Source organism: Cebus imitator, unplaced genomic scaffold, assembly GCF_001604975.1.
Source record: "Cebus imitator isolate Cc_AM_T3 unplaced genomic scaffold, Cebus_imitator-1.0 Scaffold145, whole genome shotgun sequence".
Lineage (NCBI taxonomy): Eukaryota > Metazoa > Chordata > Mammalia > Primates > Cebidae > Cebus > Cebus imitator.
In genome coordinates, this window is record NW_016107460.1 from 7064820 (window position 1) to 7086068 (window position 21249).

The window sequence follows — 21249 nt, forward strand, 5'->3', positions numbered from 1 at the left end:
CATTACTAGCTGGAACAATAGAAAAGAGTTAATAATATGATTAATTTAAAACCTAATTATCTGGATTACATTAAATGTAAATGGACTACGTAAATAGCAATATGCTGCTTACAAAATGTACATCAATAAAGTATAACCACGGAAAGTTTGAAAGTAAAAGTATAAAAATTAACCAGGCAAGATTAACAGAAGAAAACTTGTGTAGCTATATTGACAAAAACAAAGTAAATTTAAAGTTAAAAAACATTGTTAGAGATACAGAGACATTTTATTATGAGAAAAGCATCAATTTGTAATGAAAGTGTAAAACTTAACAAAATTCTGTCACTAGCTTCAAATATTTTGAAGCAAAATATAAACTATAAAAAATTTAAAAATGTATAATCACCTTGGTAAACTGTAGAATAACATTTTTAGTAACTTAAAGAAGAAGAAAAAATAGAAAAAGCCAAGACAGTCTTGAAGAAGGTCAAGGTAGGGAAATTACTATATACAAAGACTTATAAAGTTACCATGATTACGACAGTGTGGAATTGGCCCAAGTGAAACTGAGCATATTGCAGGAAGAGATTATGCATAAATGGACACTAAATTGTTTTTTTTTTTTTTTTTTTGGAGACAATTTTTTGTTGTTGTTTGTTTCTTTGTTTTTGCTCTTGTTATCTAGGCTGGAGTGTAATGGCACCATCTTGCCTCACCGCAACCTCCACCTCCTGGGTTCTAGTGATTCTCCTGCCTTAGACTCCTGAGTAGCTGGGATTACAGGCATGTGCCACCATGCCTGGCTAATTTTGTGTTCTTAGTAGAAACGGGGTTTCTCCATGTTGGTCAGGCAGGACTTGAACTCCACACCTCAGGTGATCTTCCTGCCTTGGCCTCTCATGGTGCTGGGATTACAGGTGTGAGCCACTGCACCCAAGCTGGACACTTACAACAAATTTTGTTGAGTCAAATGGATTTGTATTTGGAAAAAATAAGTAAAATGTAATCAATATATCATGCCATAAAAAAAATTACCTTCAGGTAGATTATAGATCTAAATGTGAAAAGTAAAATTATACAGCTCTGGAAAATAATGTTAGGAAATATTCATTAACTTGGGATAGAGAACATTTTCTTAAATCTGACACAAATGCATTAAATATAAAGAAAATGAATAAAAATGAACTACATTAAAATTAAGAAGCTTTGTTTTTCCAAAGAGATTAAAAGAGTGAAACAAGCCACAGACAATATAAAGGATCCTTTAATAGTAATATAAAAATAAAGCCAGGCAACCAAAATAAAAAGGTGCAAATGGCTTGCATAGAGATGTCATTAAGAAAAAAATCCAAGGGTCAGAAACATCAGAAAAGGTGTCTGATTTCACAAGACATCAGGGAAGTGAAGATTAAAACCATAATGTGACACTACTTCACACCCACTGAAATAGCTAAAATTAAAATTTCTGACAATATCAACTCAAACTCTCATACATTACAGGTGAGAGTGTAAACTAGTCCAGCCACTTTAGAAAACTGGTTGACATTATCTATTTAAGTCAAAGGTATCTGATATTCTAACAATTTCTCTCTTATACACAATACAGCAATACATTTACAAGCTTAGCACAAGGCAGCTACACGAATATTCACAGAAGTACCATTTATAAGAGTCTTTAAAGGGAATAAATCCCAAAGGGTATTGGTGTTAGAATGGACAAGTAAATTAGAATAATTAGAGAATGAAATACTCTGTAGCAAAGAAAATGAACAACCCAAACTTCATCCAACACATGAATGGATCTTACAAACATGATGTTGAATGAGGGAAGCCAAACACAAAGGAATATACACTTTATGGTTTCATTTACATAAAGTTTGAAACTGCAAAGCTGAATTATGGTGTTAGAAATGGGAAAAAATGTTCATCTTGGGAGACAAAAGAAGAGATGAGATGTTGGTGGGAGGTAGTGTGAGGAAGCCACTGAACTCTGCAATACTCTATTTTCTGATCTGTATGACGGTCAAGTGGATAGTCATGATGCAATAATTAATTGAGCTGTAATGTATGTTTTCTGTACTGTTTGATAGTTGATTTACATTTTAATTTTTTAAATTTTACAAAAGGAGGAATAAAGCAGTTAAATAGATTTCTTTTTTTAGGACTACTGAGAGACTTTCATATACATTATGAGTCCTCAAGTGGGAATATAGTATGTAATAGATCTCAAAGTTATTTGACCACAGCAAATGGTCTTTTTCTTAATCACTTAAAAGTCACGGGTTTCCACAGAATCATAGGTTGGGAATCTCTAAATTACCTGATAGTTTGTAACCGTTCTTAGCGTCTTTTTGCTATTGTGGTTTGTAATGTGGTGAAATACTTATTTGCCTCCATTTTCTGACTTACAGCTTCTAAAGCCTTTGTAGATATAGGTGGTAGGAGAAACTTTTGTTCTAATATTTGGTCTTTGATATCTGGTTCCTGGCACAGAGCTCCTAAAACCTTTGCAATTTCCTGAGTGATAGGAATGTCTGACACAGAGTTTCTAAATCTTAAGAATTTCCTGGGTAATAGGAAACACTTGTTCTAATGAAGTGACTCTTGGTGGGCCCTGAGACAGCCTCAGGATGGGGGGCTGGGTGTCAGGGGAAACAACCATGTGGTTAGAGGTTTGGAACTTTCATTCTCAACCCTCCCCCAAGCTCCTGAGAGAGGAGAGAGGCTGAAGGCCAAGCTGATCATCAGTGGCCAATAATGTAATCAATCAAGCCTACCCTACATAATGAAACCTTCATAAAAACCCAGAAGGAAAGGATTCAGATGAGGTTCTGAGTAGCTGAACCCATGAAGGTTCCTGGAGGGTGGAGAACCCAGAATGGGCATGAAAGCCCCATGACCCCCCCTATACCTCACCTGGTACATCACTCTATCTGCTTGTTCATCGGCATCCTGTGTCTTAACCTTTATAATAAACAGGTAAAAGTAAGTAAAGCATTGCCCTGAGTTTTATGAGCTGCCCTAGCAAATTAATCAAATCTGAGGAGGGCGTCATGGGAACCCCAGTTTACAGCCAGTCACTCAGCAGTATAGGTGACAAATTTTAGACTACCTCTGACTGGCATTTCAAATGGGGGCAACCTTGTGAAATGGAGTCCTTGACCTATGAGACCTGATATTATCTCCAGGTAGATAGTGTCAGAATTGAATTACAGAACACCCAGCAGGTGTCTCCTAGAGAAGTGCCTGCTTTTTGTGTAAAGAAAACTCTCCACACATCTGATGTCAGAAATGTTGTATAGAATAGCGTGTGAGGGCAGAGAATAGGAAAAGCATTTTTTTTTCTATTCTTAATACAGTTATTCTTAGAACTCAAGGAAAAGCCTTATTTGATAAATGCAAGGCAGCTTTGATAAAATGGACTTTGTCTTCAAGATTAATAGGTATGTTGGCATCATTGATATGCCAACCTTTAATAGTTAGGATGCAGCCTTGGCTGCTGTTACAAAAAGCCAAAAATAAGAGTGGTGTATTAGTTTCTTCTCACATTGCTATAAAGAACTACCTGAGACTAGGTAATTTATAAAGAAAAGATGTTTAGGTCAGGCGTGGTGGCTTACACCTGTAATCCCAGCACTTTGGGAGGCCAAGGTGGGCAGATCACCTGAGGTCTGGAGTTTGAAACCAGCCTGGCCAACATAGTGAAACCCCATCTCTACTAAAAACGTACAAAAAAAAAAAAAAGAATACCTGGGTATGGTGGCAGGCACCTGTAATCCCAGCTATTTGAGAGGCTGAAGCAAGAGAATCACTTGAACATGGGAGACAGAGGTTGGAGTGAGCTGAGATCACACCATTGCACTCCAGCCTGGGCAACAAGAGCAAAACTCTGCCTCAAAAAAAAAAAAAAAAAAGAAAAAGAAAAGAAAAGAGGTTTAATTGACTCACAATTCCATAGACTGTAGAGGAAACATGGCTGGCAAAGCCTCAGGAAACCTACAATCATGGCGGAAGGTGAAGGGGAAGGAGGAAGAGTGAAGGGGGAGGCCCTACACACTTGTAAACAACCAGATCTCCTGAGAACTCACTCCTCATGAGAAGAGCAAGGGGAAATCCACCCCCATGATCCAGTCACCTCTGACCAGGCCCCTCCCTATTCATCACTGGGGATGACAATTCAGCATGAGGTCTGGGTGAGTATGCAGACCCAAACCACATCAGTGTGTGTAAATAAGGCAGCACATTTTTCTTAAGCTCTAATTGCAGCCCCAGGGCGTGGAGGCTCTTTCTGTCTGGTTCCATCATCCTTCTCCGACGAGTATGGAGCCTCCTACCCTCTCTGGGGTGCTCCTCCCTCCAGTGACCTCCCTGAGTTCAGCTGTTCAACTATTCATGGTCCAGGATGGCTGTGGGAAATTGATCCATGGCCATGACAACATGGGAGGGCGTTCCCCTTATTTTTACGGCACAACCTGGAATTGGCATCCATACTGCTGCTTTGTCACCATTGGTCAGGGTCACATGACCACACCTAGTGGCAGCACAGGCTGGAAGCAGTGTCCCTGCTGAGCTAATATATAGGTTGCTTTTACTGAAAAAAGAAAAAAACATAGCTACTGGGGGTTGAGGGGAGGTCTTTGAGCCTCCACTAAATACCTCTGGAAGGAGTTTTAAAAGATATCTCATTTAATTGGCATATTATATGAAAAAATACCAATGAAAATTAGGACCGAGATAAAAGTAAAAAGGCCTCCGAGAAAGGAGCAATGATTTCCAGATCTAGCGTCATTAAATCACTGCTATTCCTGTTATTTCTGTGTTTCAGAAGACAGAGACAATCTGTAGAATGCTCCATTTTTTACACAACACCCAAGCAGCTGATTCACAAGTGCTGCAGAGAGCGTTCTGACCAGATGGCCGATACGCGTTGCTTGCCTGTGTGTGCAAAACAGTTCAGTGTATTAGAAACAGCAGGAGCTTCAGGGTCAGAAAGACCAGGATGTGCACTTTGGCACTGTCACTTACTAGATGTGTGACACTTCACAATCGAAACCAAAGCCCACCAATGTCTGGCTTTTCCTTTGCGTCCTTTGAATGGTATTGGCTACCTCTTTTGATGGCTCTAATTTCAGTGCATGAATGTTGCTTCTTCTGCTGCAGCCCTGCCTCTGCAAGACACCTAATTAACAGCCACATTTTCAAAGGCATCTAACAAAAGCCTCCCTGTGTGTCCAGTACAAGGACTCTCATTAGTGAAGCAGCGTTGGGTGATTATTTATACCACTTCTATAATTAAAAATTCTGAAAGCTAATTACAATTATCCATCAGTATTTCAACATGCCAGGGCTGAAGATCTTAACCTTCCTTGAAGAATTGTGCTTCTCTCTCTCCTCATTCTAATCTCCTTTTGGGCCTTTTTGCTTTCCTTTTTCAAAACCCTCAAAGGCTGTTTGTTTTCTATACAGTTCTTCAAGCTCCCAGCTGTCAGAAGAGCCATTTGTTTGTCATCTTTGAAATGGGGAGGGAAGTGCCAATAACTGCTTCGTCCTGATACCTCAGCTGTCCACGTAAATGTTTGCAAGATGGGAGGCTCAGGTTGTAGCCAATGTGCCTGGTCCTGGGTTCAGCTCAACCTGTTCCTCTTGTCCTTCAACTAAAGGGCTCTCTGCTGCCACCTGTCAGGGCCTCTAGGTGTCTCTTGTAAACACCATGTGTAATTAGTAGCCATTAGTTCCAGCAGTGGTTCAAACCCGGAGGAAAACGAAAATATCAGAAGTTTCTTTTAATTAAAGTGACTGCATTGAGAGGACTCATCTGACATTGTCTTGCAAGTAATTATTAAACTGTAGGTGCAGCAACATAGAGAAGCATCGATCTGGAAAAACCATGTTGGTTGCTATAGGGAACCAGCCCCCACATCACCTGTGGGTACCCCGAGTTTGATGGTGACAAAGGATTGAGAAACAGACAGAGTAAGAGAAATAGTGGGACCAGGGGGCCATCACTTGTTGCTGGAGGCAGCGAAGGCCCGAGCTCTGATCTCTCACACTATTTATTGGTTACAATCACTTTGATCTGTAGGGTAGGGGTGGAGTGATGGTGGGGAGAGGGTGACGTGGGGGTGGAGTTAATCAGTGAGCCGGAGCTGAATCAGTGAGCCAGAGCTGTTGTGCCATTCCAAATATTGATAACATTGGCGGCTTGGGAGTTTCACAAAACAAGCACATGTGGTTATCTTTAGCCTATTATCTACGTACAGCTGGTGGAACTCAGGCCTTACGGGGAGCCTGCAAGTCCGGCTCCGTCATAGTGCTAGGAAGGGGTTTTACGTCCCTGAGCACAATGTTCATGGTAACAGAGCCGAGGTCACCCTGCACACGAGGCGTGGATAGGCCTTCCTCCTCAGAGGCCTCTTGTGGGTGGCTTTCCGCAGTTTGTTGTTCCTAATTTCTTTTATACATATAACCAGTTTATGTAGGCACACTGTAAACCCTTCCCCACTTGCTGCTTCTCCCAACAGATTATGCCATCGTCACCATTATGACACCACATCATCATCATCACCTCAACACATTGGTATTGAAGTTCCACTCACCAGGTATACAACCCCCACTGTGGGCATGGGAGCTCATGCTGACACTGACACCCTCCAGGGCTGCTTAAGCACCAGCCACGTGCTATTTTACACATGGAAGTGCTTCTGGAAATTGTCCTTTAGATTGCGTCTCACATACCCCAAGGAAGCTGATTTTTCCAGGCTTGCCGTGGCTTCTGGTTTAAAACGACATCTGGCAAAAAGCTTCTCACCAAGGGAGTTTGGATGGCACCAAGAAGGAAGAAAATCCATGCCACCACCAAGAACTGGGTTAGATTATCAACATTTTCTAGAATCTAGTTTCTCTACTTCCAAGGCTAATGGTAATCGATTAGAAAGCATAGTCAGTGAATCAACTTTGAGGGGTCACTAAAACTTAATAAGAAAGCCTGATTGCTTGAAAGTGACTGGCAACTTTTACCTAAATGCCTTCTACTTTATCAGCTAGAAAATTGGACAGCCATCACCTTCCTGTGGGATACTTCTTTTGTCAGGCATAGAGGTATTTCTACCCTCTCTAGCAAGAACTGAGCGGAAGAAATTAGGGAAGATGGAAGGCAGGGGTCGCTTTGGGGGTGGATCCTGTATTCTAGCAGATGGTGACTGCCAGTAACAGGCACAAGAGAAAATTTTATCTCAGCATAGAAGAGCTACTTTACAAGAAAGACACAGAGAATTTGACTATAATCTGTGTTCATTTCCCTCTCTTCCATCTGTACTTCTTAGGATGAATTCCAAATTATACTCAGGTTGAGAAATAATGATATCAAAAGCAATGCAACATGTTTGCATGTGAATACGAACCCCAGTAAAAATTCTTGTCACTTGAGAATCAGCACACAAATATGAAAAACAGATTTTGATTATAGTTTACAAATGTTCTGTCTTTTCTTGCCATAGGATTATATTTCTCCATTATGTTTTACTAAGGCATGGTCATGTGACTTGCTCTAGCTAATGGGAGGTGAGCAGAGTGGTATGCATTGCTTTTGATTGAAAGCCTTAGGAGCGAGCATGTGACCAGTATGTTATGTATATCATAGAGCCACCATGATGGCCAGAGAGAGCCTGCTCTGTCAACTTGGGTTCCAAAGTGACAATGACATGGAACAGAGCCTCAGGTGATTAGTAATAGATGGGTAACATGGGAAGAAATAGGCACACTGTATACATTAGCCCTCATTAATCATCAACATCATCTGCTTCTGACATCCAACCATCGACATCCTCATGGCTTGATGACCCAGAATCACCCAGGGCAGATGATCTTTCTTCTGACTTAGTGTCAGAAAGTCAATTGTAGCCTAACACAACATCACAATGCCTACATCATTCACCTCACTTTATCTCATCACAGAGGCATCTCACATCAGCACAAGAAGGGTGAGTGCAGTACAATAAGATATTTTGAGAGCAAGAGAGAAGGCACATTCATTTAACTTTTATTACAGTATATGGTTATATATCCTCTATTTTATTATTATTGTCTTTCATCTTTTACTGTGTCTAATTTATGAATTAAACTTTATCATAGCTATGTAATATGATTTGGCTGTGTCCCCACCAATTCTCATTTTGAATTGTAGCTCCCATAATCCCCCTGTGCTGTGGGAAAGAGCTGGTGGGAAGTAATTGAATCATGGGGGTGGGTTTTTCCCATGCTGTTCTCGTGACAGTAAGTCTCCCAAGAGACTTATAAAGGGCACACCCCCTACACAAGCTTTTTTGCTGTTTGCCACGTAAGACCTGCCTTTTCTCCTCCTTTGCCTTCTGCCATGATTGTGAAACCTCCCCAGCCATATGGAACCGTGAGTCCATTAAACCTCTTTTTCTTCATAAATTACCCAGTCTCGGGTATTTCTTTATAGCGGTATGAAAATGGACTAATACAGAATGTATGTATAGAAAATGTATGGTGTGTATATAAGATTTGGAACTGCCCACAGTTTTGGGGCCCCTCTCGGGTTCTTGAGATGGATACTCCATGGCTAAGGGAGGACTATTATATGTACCTAACACCCCAGGTACTATAAGTTCCTAATACCATGGGTCATAACACATAAAGCCAAATTTGGGGAAAAAAATTAAAAGAGAAACACACAAATGTAAAATCATACTGGGAGATTTTTAACACTCAATTTGGGAATTGATAGAATACTCTAACTAAAAAATAGTTTGCATGTAGCCTATTTGAATAAACTGATCTTTAAGACCTGACCTAATGGACATATAGAATTCTGCAATCAAGAGAAAACATAGTCTTTGCAAACCCATAAAGGGTAAACTAAATGTCAATAAACAACAAAGGATTAATATCCCACCTTCAGGGTTCAAGTGATTCTCCTGCCTCAGCCTCCCGAGTAGCTGGGATTACAGGCGCGTGCCACCACACCCAGCAAATTTTTTTTGTATTATTAGTAGAGACAGGGTTTCACATGTTGGCCAGGCTAGTTTTGAACTCCTGACCTCAGGTGATCCACCTGCCTCAACCTCCCAAAGTGGTGGGATTACAGGCATGAGTCACCGAGCCTGGCCTAGAAATCAATTTTTAAAGTTAACAGTGAAAATTTTATATGACCAGAAATCAAGAAATGCACTTATAAATGACTTGTTAATGATAGAATAAGCCATGATAGAAATTAGAATAGATGTGGAATACACATATAATAAAATACGTCATATCAAAACATACTAGGTCCATCTATATAAAGCCATAAAGAATGATGTTAGAGTAGAAGAAAGTCTGGAAATTAGTTAGAAAATAATTTATCTTAAGAAAGCAGAGAAAGAATGGTAGAATAAATGTGAAGTGTATGTAATATATTAAAATGTGAAAGAAGAAATTAGAAATTAGAAAATAAGCATATGGGAACTCAAGAAAGCTGAAGTGTCAGTGATATAGTTTGGCTTTCTGTCCCACCCAAATCTCATGTTGAATTGTGATTCTGAGTGTTGGAGGTGAGGTAGGGCCTGGTGAGAGGTGGTTGGATCATGAGGGTGGTATCTAATGGTCTAGCAGCATCCCCCTAGTGCTGTCCCCTGATAGAGTTCTCATAAGACCTGCTTCTTTGGAAGTGTGTAGCCCTTCCTGCTTCATGCTCTCTCTCCTCTTGCCATGTGAAGATGTGCTTGCTTCCCTGTCATCTTCTGCTGTGACTGTAGGTTTCCTGAGACTTCCCCAGACATGCCTCCTGTACAGCCTGTGCAGCTGTGAGTCAATTAAACCTCCTTTCTTTATAAACTCTCCAGTCTCAGGTAATTCTTTATAGCAATGTGAGAATAGACAAATACAGTCGGTTTTTAAATACATCTAATAGAGTTAATCATTTTTGGCAAGATTTTTCTAGGAAAAGTGAAAGACACAAATGAAACAATGTTAAGGATAATATTTTGATATGAAAACTAGTAGGAAAATACTATGAATAAATTCATTCAAAGCTGGGTGCAGTAGCTCACACCTGTAATGCCAGCACTTTGGGAGGTCAAAGCAGGTGGGTCACCTGAGGTCAGGAGTTGAAGAGCAGCCTGGCCAACATGACAAAACCCTGCCTCTACTAAAAATACAAAAATTAGCTGGGCACCCATAATCCCAGCTACTCAGGAGGCAAGAGAATCACTTCAACCCAGGAGGTGGAGTTTGCAGTGAGCCGAGATCACATCACTGCATGCCAGCCTGGGCAACATAGTGAGACTCCATCACACACACACACAAATTCATTTCAATACATTAAAAACTGTAAACAAATAGAAAATGAAAAATCCCACAGCAAATATTTAAGACGTGAATAATTCCATGTTTAAAAAAATATCAAACGTTAGAAAAAGATAAAATGCCTGCAAATTTATTTGAGGAGACTAGCATAACCATAATTACAACATCTGTATCAAATAGTATAAAGCGAGTTAGAACCCCATCTTTTACCTTAAAATCCTAAACAAAATATTAACAAACGTAATCCAGCATGATTTAAAATGATAATAAACCACAAGCAGCTTGGACTTATCTCAGAAATGCCAGGTGGATTCAGTGTTGAGAAATCACCTAAGGCATTTTACCACATTAATAGACTAAAAGAGAACAATCATATGATAATCTTAACAGACAGAGAAAAAAAGTTTTTGACAACTTCTAACACCAATTCATGAAAAACTTCATATCAAACATAGAAAATAAAGGGACTTATTTAATTTGGTAAAGCGTATCTTTAAAAAATGTTACAGCAAATGTTATTCTTAATAGTGAAGAAACAGATAATGGTGTTCACTGTTTCACTTGTATTTTTAACTTTATAGTAAGAATTTTGGTCAGTTCAATAAGGCAAAAAAAATAAAGACATAAACATTGGAATGAACAAAACAATATTGCTATGTTGTGGTTACCCTGCAGAGAGGCCGTAAACTCTCTTTTCAAAATGTGGTTGGGATTCAAAATGGGGAAGGATAATACCATGCCTGTACAAAGAGGATATGGAAAGCTTACTACTCACGTAACGAGGCTCTCTGAGCAGAGCAGGGCCTGGACTTTTTCTTTTTTCAGACAGGGTCTCACACTGTTTCCCTGGCTGGATGATCACAGCTCACTGTAGCATCAACCTCCTGGGCTCAAATGATCCTCCCACTTCGGCCTCTTGAGTAGCTGGGACTACAGGCATGTGCCACCACACTCAGCTAATGTTTGTATTTTTTATAGAGACCAGCTCTCACTATGTTTCCTAAATTGGTCTCAAACTCTGGGGCTCAAGTAATTCTCCCGTCTCAGCCTCCCAATGCTGGGATTACAGGCATGAGCCACTGTGCCCTGCCTTGACCTGGGATTTTTATTGTAGTTATGTGAGGAAACTAATCTGACCATTGATGTAGGTGGGGCTGGGGACCTAGAGGCTTGAACTTCACAACTAGTGACAAAGGATAGGGCACCCAGGGCTTTTTATCAGCTTGCTTGGATCTCAGACAAAGGGCAGAAGAGGAAGTCAGAGAGATGCTGTTAAATCTGGAAGGAAACATCAAAAATAGAGCCAGACTCTTTACAACACTATTGACAAGGAAGGCTGAAATTGAAAATTGAAACAATGCACAGATTAAATACCTAAATTACTAGAAGAAATTAGTAAAAATTTCTAGATACAAAATCTATAGGCAAATTCAATTGTATTTCTACAGACAAGCAGTGACCATCAGAAATTTAGATTTAAAAAGATATTTGCAACAGCACCCAAAATATAAACTATCTAGAAATAAATCTAACAACAGTATAAAATTTTTTCAGAAAGAAAAATTACAGAATTTTAATGAAAGATATTTTTTAAAAATCCAATAACCAGCTCTTTGATTTTGCCCAAAGTAAACTCTATTCAAAACCCTTCCAGGGTTTCTTATGGAATATAGAAAGATGAATGTTAAATTTACAAGAAAGTAAAAATGTCTCCAAATATTTTTATAGATATCAAGGTATCTCTTGATAGTCAAGAAACTCTAAATGAATTGTGGAAACTCTAAACAAATTAGGGCAGACTTACGTGAAGCCCTAATATAAGTGTGTATTTATAAAGCCTGAATGAAATTGGGGCTGAAACCTCACAGGTTTATTTCTGCTTCACACAACATGACCAGTGAGAAAGTGGAAGGTGTCCCACACTACCCAGGTCACTCAGGGACTGGCGCTGACAGTGGATACATCATCCACGATGGATCCCAGCAGCAGGCGAAAATGTAGCTGGAAGTGGAGTGCTGGTTCCTCTATTCTTTGGTTAACAGACACAGCTTGTTTCCTCTCACAGCCATTGGCTGATGCTTGGCACATGGCTGTGCCTAACAGTGAGAGACCACAGAATGTGGGAAAGCAAACAGAATTGTTGATATGCACCATGGGCCCTGCAAAGGGTTCCATAAATTGAACATGCTCATAGCCTCAGACAAAAGGTTAGATTATGAAGAAACTTGCACCTATGCACTGGAAGGATAGCCAAACCTGTTTTAATAGCATTGTTTATAATGGCAACAAAGTTAAGAACAACCCAGCCACCCATCAACTGCAGAGTGGTTAAATAAGCTGTAGATTACCACAGTGAAATTCTCATGTAGAGTGATAGCTCCAGCCAGTTCATCCTGTCTTGCAAGAGCCAATTGTGTACCTCTCTTCCCAACTCTGCTTGAAGTGGCTTTACATTGTGACTTGAAATCAGCTGTGCTGGAGGTATTTACACCATGGAAATGGGCAAACAGTACAAATCAGATATTTTGTTACCTGGAGAGCCAGTTGTTAAAAATGTGCCAGCCTACCCCTGAATTTATAATAGTAAGAATGACAAACTACAGCCATGTGCATCAACATGGACAAATCTTTATGCAAAGAAAAAGAATAAATTCATAGAAGCATAACCAGAGTATTAGTAGTCTTGTGTACATACAGTTTTAAAACTGACAAAAATAAATACAAGAATAACTAGGTATATATATATATATATATATATATATATATATATATATGTCAAACCAAGGGAATGGTTGACAGAAAATTTGGGGTATGGCTATAAAAGAGAAGTGTAAACAGAGGGTTGAAATCAGAAAAGTCATTCATGACTCTGAGCTATTTCTTGGCCTCACTGATGGGTCAATGAATATTCATGTTACATTAGCACTTTTAATCATCCGTTCATATTTCATCCACTTTTGTGTAGCTATACTATATTTCACAATTTATAAAATCCTAACAAATGGTACAATTAAAATCAGCTCTGGAGGGAATAAAGAGCAAAAATGACATTTGGAAAATTAAACAAATGGTGTGAAGAAAAAAATAAGTCAATCTCCTAAAATACAGAGAAAGAAGTCACCGACGTGAGGTGAAAATGAGGAGGGAGAAGGTAATACATACTGCAACCTAGTGGGTAGGCGGAGGGAGTTCAGGGAAGGACAACAAAAGAGGAAGATGTCAAGTTAATTATTGTCTTTTCTTAGTGTGCTATGTCCATAGGGTTTTGAAGGTAAATGTTGTCTCTTCAAATTCTATGCCTAACAAATCCGTCTGATACACATGAAGGTAATTGAAAGAAATTGTGAGAATTATAAATGCTCAGGAAATATATTAGTCACATATAATTCATTCTATCAGACCCACCACATTAATCACAGTGGTGAACCCAAGAAAGAGTGGCTTTAAAGAACTTTGTTTTCTTGACACTAAACTCAAAAAGCAAAGTTAGGTTATATTTTCACAAGTGCTAGCTAAGCTATATTTTATAAAATATCTATTATATCACAAATCAGAGGAACCATTTTCGAAACTTGGATGACATTTGAAAAGTGAATAATTGTGATATTACGGTGTTGATTTTAGATCTTTCCTCACTTTTCATGTGGGCATTTAGTGCTATACATTTCCCTCTAGACACTGCTTTAAATGTGTCCCAGAGATTCTGGCATGTTGTATCTTCGTTCTCGTTGGTTTTGAAGAAAATCTTTATTTCTGCCTTTATTTCATTATCCAGTAGTCATTCCGGAGCAGGTTGTTTAGTTTCCACGTAGCTGTGTGGTTTTGAGTGGATTTCTTAATCCTGAATTCTAATTTGATTGCACTGTGGTCTGAGAAACTGTTTGTTATGACTTCTGTTCTTCTGCATTTTCTGAGGAGTGTTTTACTTCCAATTATGTGGTCAATTTTAGAACATGTGTGATTCGGTTCTGAGAAGAATGTGTATTCTGTGGTTTTGGGATGGAGAGTTCTGTAGATGTCTATTAGGTCCACTAAATGCCCACATGAGAAGCAAGGAAAGATCTAAAATCGACAACCTAACATCATAATTAAAAGAACTAGAGGAACAAGATCAAATTTAAAAGCTAGCAAAAGACAAGAAATAACTAAAATCAGAGCAGAACTGAAGGAGATAGAGACACAAAAAACCGTTCAAAAAATTAATAAATCCAGGAGCTGGGTTTTTTTGAAAAGACCAACAAAATAGATAGACCACTAGCCAGACTAATAAAAAAGAAAGGAGAGAAGATTCAAATAGATTCAATAAAAAATGATAAAGGGGATATCACCACTGATACCATGGAAATACGAACTACCATCAGAGATTGCTACAAACACCTCTATGCAGATAAACCGGTAAATCAAGAAGAAATGAATAAATTCCTGGACACTTAAATGCTCCCAAGACTAAACCAGGAAGATGTGGAATTCGTGAATAGACCACTATCAAACTCTGAAGTTGAGGCAGCAATTAATAGCCTATCAACCAAAAAAGACTCCAAGACCAGATGGGTTCACAGCCAAATTCTACCAGACATACAAAGAGGAGCTGGTACCATTCCTTCTGAAACTATTCCAAACAATACAAAAAAAAGGGAATCCTCCCTAACTCATCTTATGAGAACAACATCATCATGATACCAAAACTCTTCGGAGACACAACTAAAAAAGAAAATTTCAGGCCAATATCCATGATGAATATTGATGCAAAAATCTTCAATAAAATACTGGCAAACCAAATCCAACAACATATCAAAAAGCTTATCCATCACGATCAAGTCAGCTTCAGCCCAGGGATGCAAGGCTGGTTCAACATCCACAAATCTGTAAATGTAATCCTTTACATGAACAGAACAAAAGACAAAAACTGCATGATTATCTCAATAGATGCAGAGAAGGCATTTCACAAAATTCAACAGTCCTTTATGCTAAAAACTCTCAATAAACTAGGCATTGATAGATCATATGTCAAAATAATAAGAGCTATTTATGACAAACCCACAGCAAATATCATACTGAATGGGAAACAACTGGAAGCATTCCTTTTGAAAACTGGCACAAGACAAGGATGCCCTCTCTCACCACTCCTATTCAACATAGTATTGGAAGTTCTGACTAGGGCCATCAGGCAAGAGAAAGAAATAAAGTTTATTCAAATGGGGAGAGAGGATGTCAAATTGTCCCTGTTTGCAGATGACATGATTGTATATTTAGAAAACCGCACTGTCTCAGTCCAAAATCTCCTTAAGCTGATAAGCAACTTCAGCAAAGTCTCAGGATACAAAATCAATGTGCAAAAATTGCAAGCATTCCTATACACCGATAATAGACAGAGAGCCAAATCATTGGTAAACTCCCATTCACAATTGCTACAAAGAGAATAAAATACCTAGAAATACAACTGCAAGGTATGTGAAGGACCTCTTCAAGGAGAACTACAAACCACTGCTCAAGGAAATGAGACGACATAAACAGATGGAGAAACATCTCATGCTCATGGTTAGGAAGAATCAATATTGTGAAAATGGCCAAACTACCCAAAGTAATTTATACATTTAATGCTATCCCCATCAAGATACCAATGATTTTCATCACAGAACTGGAAAAAACTACCTTAAACTTCATATGGAACCAAAAAGGGAGCCTGCACAGTCAAGACAATCCTAAGCAAAAAAAAAACAAAGCTGGAGGCATCACACTACCTGACTTCAAACTATACTACAAGGCTACTGTAATAGAAACAGCATGGTACTGGTACCAAAACAGAGATATAGACCAATGGAACAGAACAGAGGCCTCAGAGGCAACACAACACATCTACAACCACCCATTCTTTGACAAACCTGACAAAAACAAGCAATGGGGAAAGGATTCCCTGTTTAATAAATGGTGTTGGGAAAACTGGCTAGCCATGTGCAGAAAGCTGAAACTGGACCCCATCCTTACACCTTATACAAAAATTAACTCCAGTTGGATTAAAGGTTTAAACGTAAGACCTAACACTGTAAAAACCCTAGAAGAAAACCTAGACAATACCATTAAGGACATAGGCAAAGGCAAGGACTTTATGACTAAAACACCAAAAGCAATGGCAACAAAAGCCAAAATAGACAAATGGGATCTAATTAAATTTAAAAGCTTCTGCACAGCAAAAGAAATAGTCATTAGAGTGAACCAGCAACCAATATAATGGGAAAAAATTTTGCAAACTACCCATCTGACAAAGGGCTAATATCCAGAATCTACAAAGAACTAAAACAGATCCACAAGAAAAAAGCAAACAACCCCATCAAAAAGTGGGCAAAAGATCTAAAACTGGATTTTAAAAGGAGGTACACAGATGAGCCCAGGATATTTCAGGGGACTGGCTAAATTTTGGCCAAGAAAACAAGCTTTGTCAATAGCCATCTCTTGGGAAATATCAGGTATCAGGATTATATACCATTGTAGGTGTTTCTGACACTTACTATGAATCTTAGGGCTCTTATTTGACTTTTATATTCTCTGGAAGAAGTAGGAGAATAGATAACATTCACGGATTAAACTTTGAAACAAAAAGACGTCTGATGACTGCTTTTTAAGCAGCCAACAGATCTGTTGGGGAAATCTATATAAATGTGTTATTTGCAATGCTCCTTGACTTGGAGGGCAGGTGACTCTTCAACTGGCTTTCATGTTTGCTCAGGGTAAATAGTCATGTTCCGGTGGTGGCCTTTAGTATTAGACAGAGTGTGGGATGCAAAGGCAGAGAATCTAAGGAGTTGAATTATTTCTGCACTAAAGAGGGGGGAGGGAGGGAGCAAGGCAGAGGGAGAGAGAAAGCTGGGGAGAAAGGACAGAAAGAGAGAAAGGCTTAGACTGAAAGGCTGGAGAAGCCCTGTCAAGGGGGAGATGAGATAGTGAGGGGCGGGCTGCAGGCGTGGCAGGCTGTTGAGTGAGCAGGGCTGTCTATGTGAGTTTTTCTGTTTTGTTGTTTTTTAAGCAGAGCAACACACAATAAGTGTTTATTACTGAAATGCAGTTGGTGGCTTTATGGTGATGATTTTTAATAATATAACAAATTTATGTTATTATTTATATAGTAAAATTAATACATTTAAAAGAAGAAGTTAAAATTCATATAATAAATTTAGTATCTCAGGAATTAGTGGGAACAGAAAGATTAAAGTTAATACCGAGTGTGAGATTTGAGTATTCAGCATGCGGCACTGAATATTGTAAGCATCGTAGCTGAACGGGTCAACAGGACAAAACATAAATAAATAAAAGAAATAGGACAAAGAGATATTTGACCATTGACATCATTAGACCAGAGAATCAGGTGCAAAGATTAAACAAAGGACATTAAGTTTCTCAAAGACATTCCTGCTGTGTGGTTAGCAGCGTGAATCCACTTCCTTATTTCTTCAAGAGGCCTCCAGTAAAATATAGACAACCTTCCCATGCTTTGGGGGTTGCTTCATCTGGAAAAGGGGTGGGTCGGAATGAGGATGTGGAAAAACTGTAAATCAGCTTGTGTTCAAGCTGAGATAATGGCAAGAACAAACAGGCATCTGCCCGGCACAACCCGGTCACAATGGAGTTTCACCAAGGCAACAAGTAATTAGGTGAGACGTCCAGATAGTCTCCGTGCCGAGCTACAAAAAACCCACAGACCAAAATAACTGAGATGCCAAGATGGACATGACGGCACCACACAGATAAAATCCCTGATTGTCACTTCGACATTTATTAGAATTCCCTTGTCTTTCTCAGTGGTTAACACCTACATACTACTAATTTTAATTTTAAAATATCTAAACTGATACAATATCTCCTTTAACTGTGTTATCACTTACGGTTCACATAGAAATCAGCTGGAAATAGGATGCTGCCAATTAACAAAACATGCGAACACAGTTTTAAGCCAGTGAGTTATAATATTTGGGCATTATATAAAATGAATACGCTTCTTTTTTCCTTCTAAAAACTGGAGGAACAGAAACACAATAGCTATTTTTATACCCATGGAACTTTAGAAATCATTTTCTGCAAGTTTAAATCTCATGTTAAAGGGCCAGAGCCACTGAATTTTCTTGAGATTGATAATGATACAATAACAGGTACATCTGACACTAAAACTGCTCTTCATGAGATGCAGCAGGGGCCTTTTGCCCCCTAAACACGGAAATAAAGGAAAATCTTGAATTTCTTCCAGGGACATTCCAGGCATCTAGCTGACCTTGAGCAGTCAGTGAGCAAACTGGTGAGGCGGTAAGAGTTGCTGAAGACAACAGCCAAGGAAGTCAGAGTCAAGAGGATTTTTGGTTCTCTGCAGAAGCTAAAGAAGCCATCTTAACATCTGTCTCTGAGTTGCTTTCAGAAACTCAGACTTTCACTAAAGGTATTTGCTGGTCCATAGACCTCAGATAAGGGGGAACCGAGGACTGAATGATGACTGCTGTTGTGTGATCTCGGTTTCTTTCTGAGTGGCTACACCCACAGAAAAAGGAGGCCACACCCATGGGCTCCAGCTAACATTCTTGTCTGTTGATCCCAAATTTTTAGGAAAACTTTACCTGCTTCACCAATTGCAGATCAAAAAATCTTTGAATCTACCGATGACCTGTCCACCTCCAGTTCGAAATTTGAGATGTCCTGTGTTTTTAGGTTAAACTGATATACAGTTCCCATGTATTCATTTAAGACTGCCTGTAACCTCTGCCTCTCCACCTTTAAAACCCTTACCTGTAAACTTTCAGTTCAGGTCTTAGACATGAGCTGCCCAGTGCTCCTTGCTTGGTGCCTTGCAATAAATGTCTCACTTTCACTTTCTCTCACTGTGATTCCAGCATCAGTGTTTGGTTTTCTTGTCCTGGGCAAGCAGACCCCAGTTTGGTTTGATAACATTCACGCTGTCTATCCCTGTCCTGCAAAGGCATTACCTACACTTAAAATCAGGCAGTATCCTTTGCTTATATTAACTATCACCATAAAAGGCTGAGAAACTATGTGAGTGAATTCTTCCAACAGATAGTGATTGAGCACCTAGAGCTTGTGGCTAGAGGTCAAGAACAGACTCAAACTCTCATCTCATGTGGCTTACAGTCTAACACCCATGTTCAGACATTAGCCAACTAACCAGACAAATCGCTGTTTACTTTTAAACTGAAACAATCCTCTGAAAGAAAGGGTCACACTTCTATGAGAGCTTCAAGAGGTGTTCTAATGGTCATCTCAACCAGTGTGAGAAATAAGGAATCCACAAGTTGAGACTTGCTGGTCAATCTGCAAGATGGGTGGCTGACCATGTCATTCACTGGGTTATGAAGATACTGTTTGCTGGAGGAATAACACTGCCACTCCCTGGGAAGATGACAGTGCCATTTGCTAAATGGGAGCCAGTGACGTTCCCAGGGTGAATAATGATGTCACTCACTGGATGGATGATGATGTCACTCACTGGATGGGTGATGATGCCACTCATTGGAAGGATGATGATATCACTCACTGGATGGATGATGATGTCATTCACTTGATGGATAATGTCACTCAATGGATGGATGTGACATCACTGTCTGGATGGATGATGACATCACTCTCTGGATGAATGGTGATGTCACTCACTGGATGGATGATGATGTCACTCATTGGAAGGATGATCACATCACTCACTGGATGGATAATGTCACTCAATGGATGGATGATGACATCACTCTCTGGATGGATGATGATGTCACTCTCTCAGCTTTTTTGATCATGGTGGGGAAATGCCATAGGCTCGTGAACAGGAACTGTGTCATTCACGTTTGTAGCCCCAGGAGCTACCACTGTCCTTGGTGCATGTATTATTGTTTTCATGCTGCTGATAAAGACATACCAGAGACTGGGTAATTTATAAATAAAAAGAGGTTTAATGGACTCACAGCTCCACGTGGCTGGGGAGGCAGCATGGCAGAAGGTGAAAGGTACATCTTAACACGGTAGCAGGCAAAAGAGAGAATGAGAGCCAAGCGACAGGGGTTTCACTTATAAAAGCATCAGATCTGGTGAAACTTATTGACAACCCTGAGAACAGTAGGTCCCTCTTACAACACGTAGCTACAATTAAAGACAGGATTTGGGTGGGGACACAGCCAAACCTTATCAGAGTGTAATTGCTATTTAACAAATATTTGTTGAATGTGTTAAAAAGAAATTTTTAGAAAAAGGTAAAACCATGACTAGCATACAGATATAAATATAGACACTTGTTAGAGGATGTATTTTATGTTTATAATGTGAGGGACGCAGGCAGATGTCAGAACCATTTCACAGCAAAGGTCAAAACAGCACAAATTTATGTCTAGTAAAAGAAAGTTGGTATGAATTTCAAATGGAGACAAAATTGTTTCTTTCAAAGTAGGAAGAAGTCAATTTAAACCACTACCAGCTAGGACAGTATTTACATATCTATGACTTACCTGCAATTTACAAAGAGTTTCAAAATAGCTGGGAGATAATGGGCCAGGCTGCAATCTGATAACTCAGAGGGCATGGGATAGGCAGTGCAGTTTTCCACTGAAACACAAAAATGTTTTATCTACAAACGAATGAATCGCCCGTGTCATCTTGACATGCAGAGAAGAGAGAACATTAATCAATAGAAACAACTTTAAATCAGGACCTTGGGTACAAGATAACAGTTACCATTTTTGAGACAAATCATTGTGTTCCCAAGTTGTGTGTCTGTCCCGGCTGCTCTGGCAGAGACGGTGGAGCCATGCTTGTGGCTCGCGGCTGTGCTGCGTGTCCTTGTGATTGCAGGGGGCAGTCTCAGAGCACAAACTCTGCCCTGAGCCTTTTGAGCCCATGCTGTGAGCATTTCTACTCAAAGTAGGCATAGCTGTAGCAACAAGCTGCTCCAGAATCGTACATTATATTTGTTAGCTTTCATAGGCA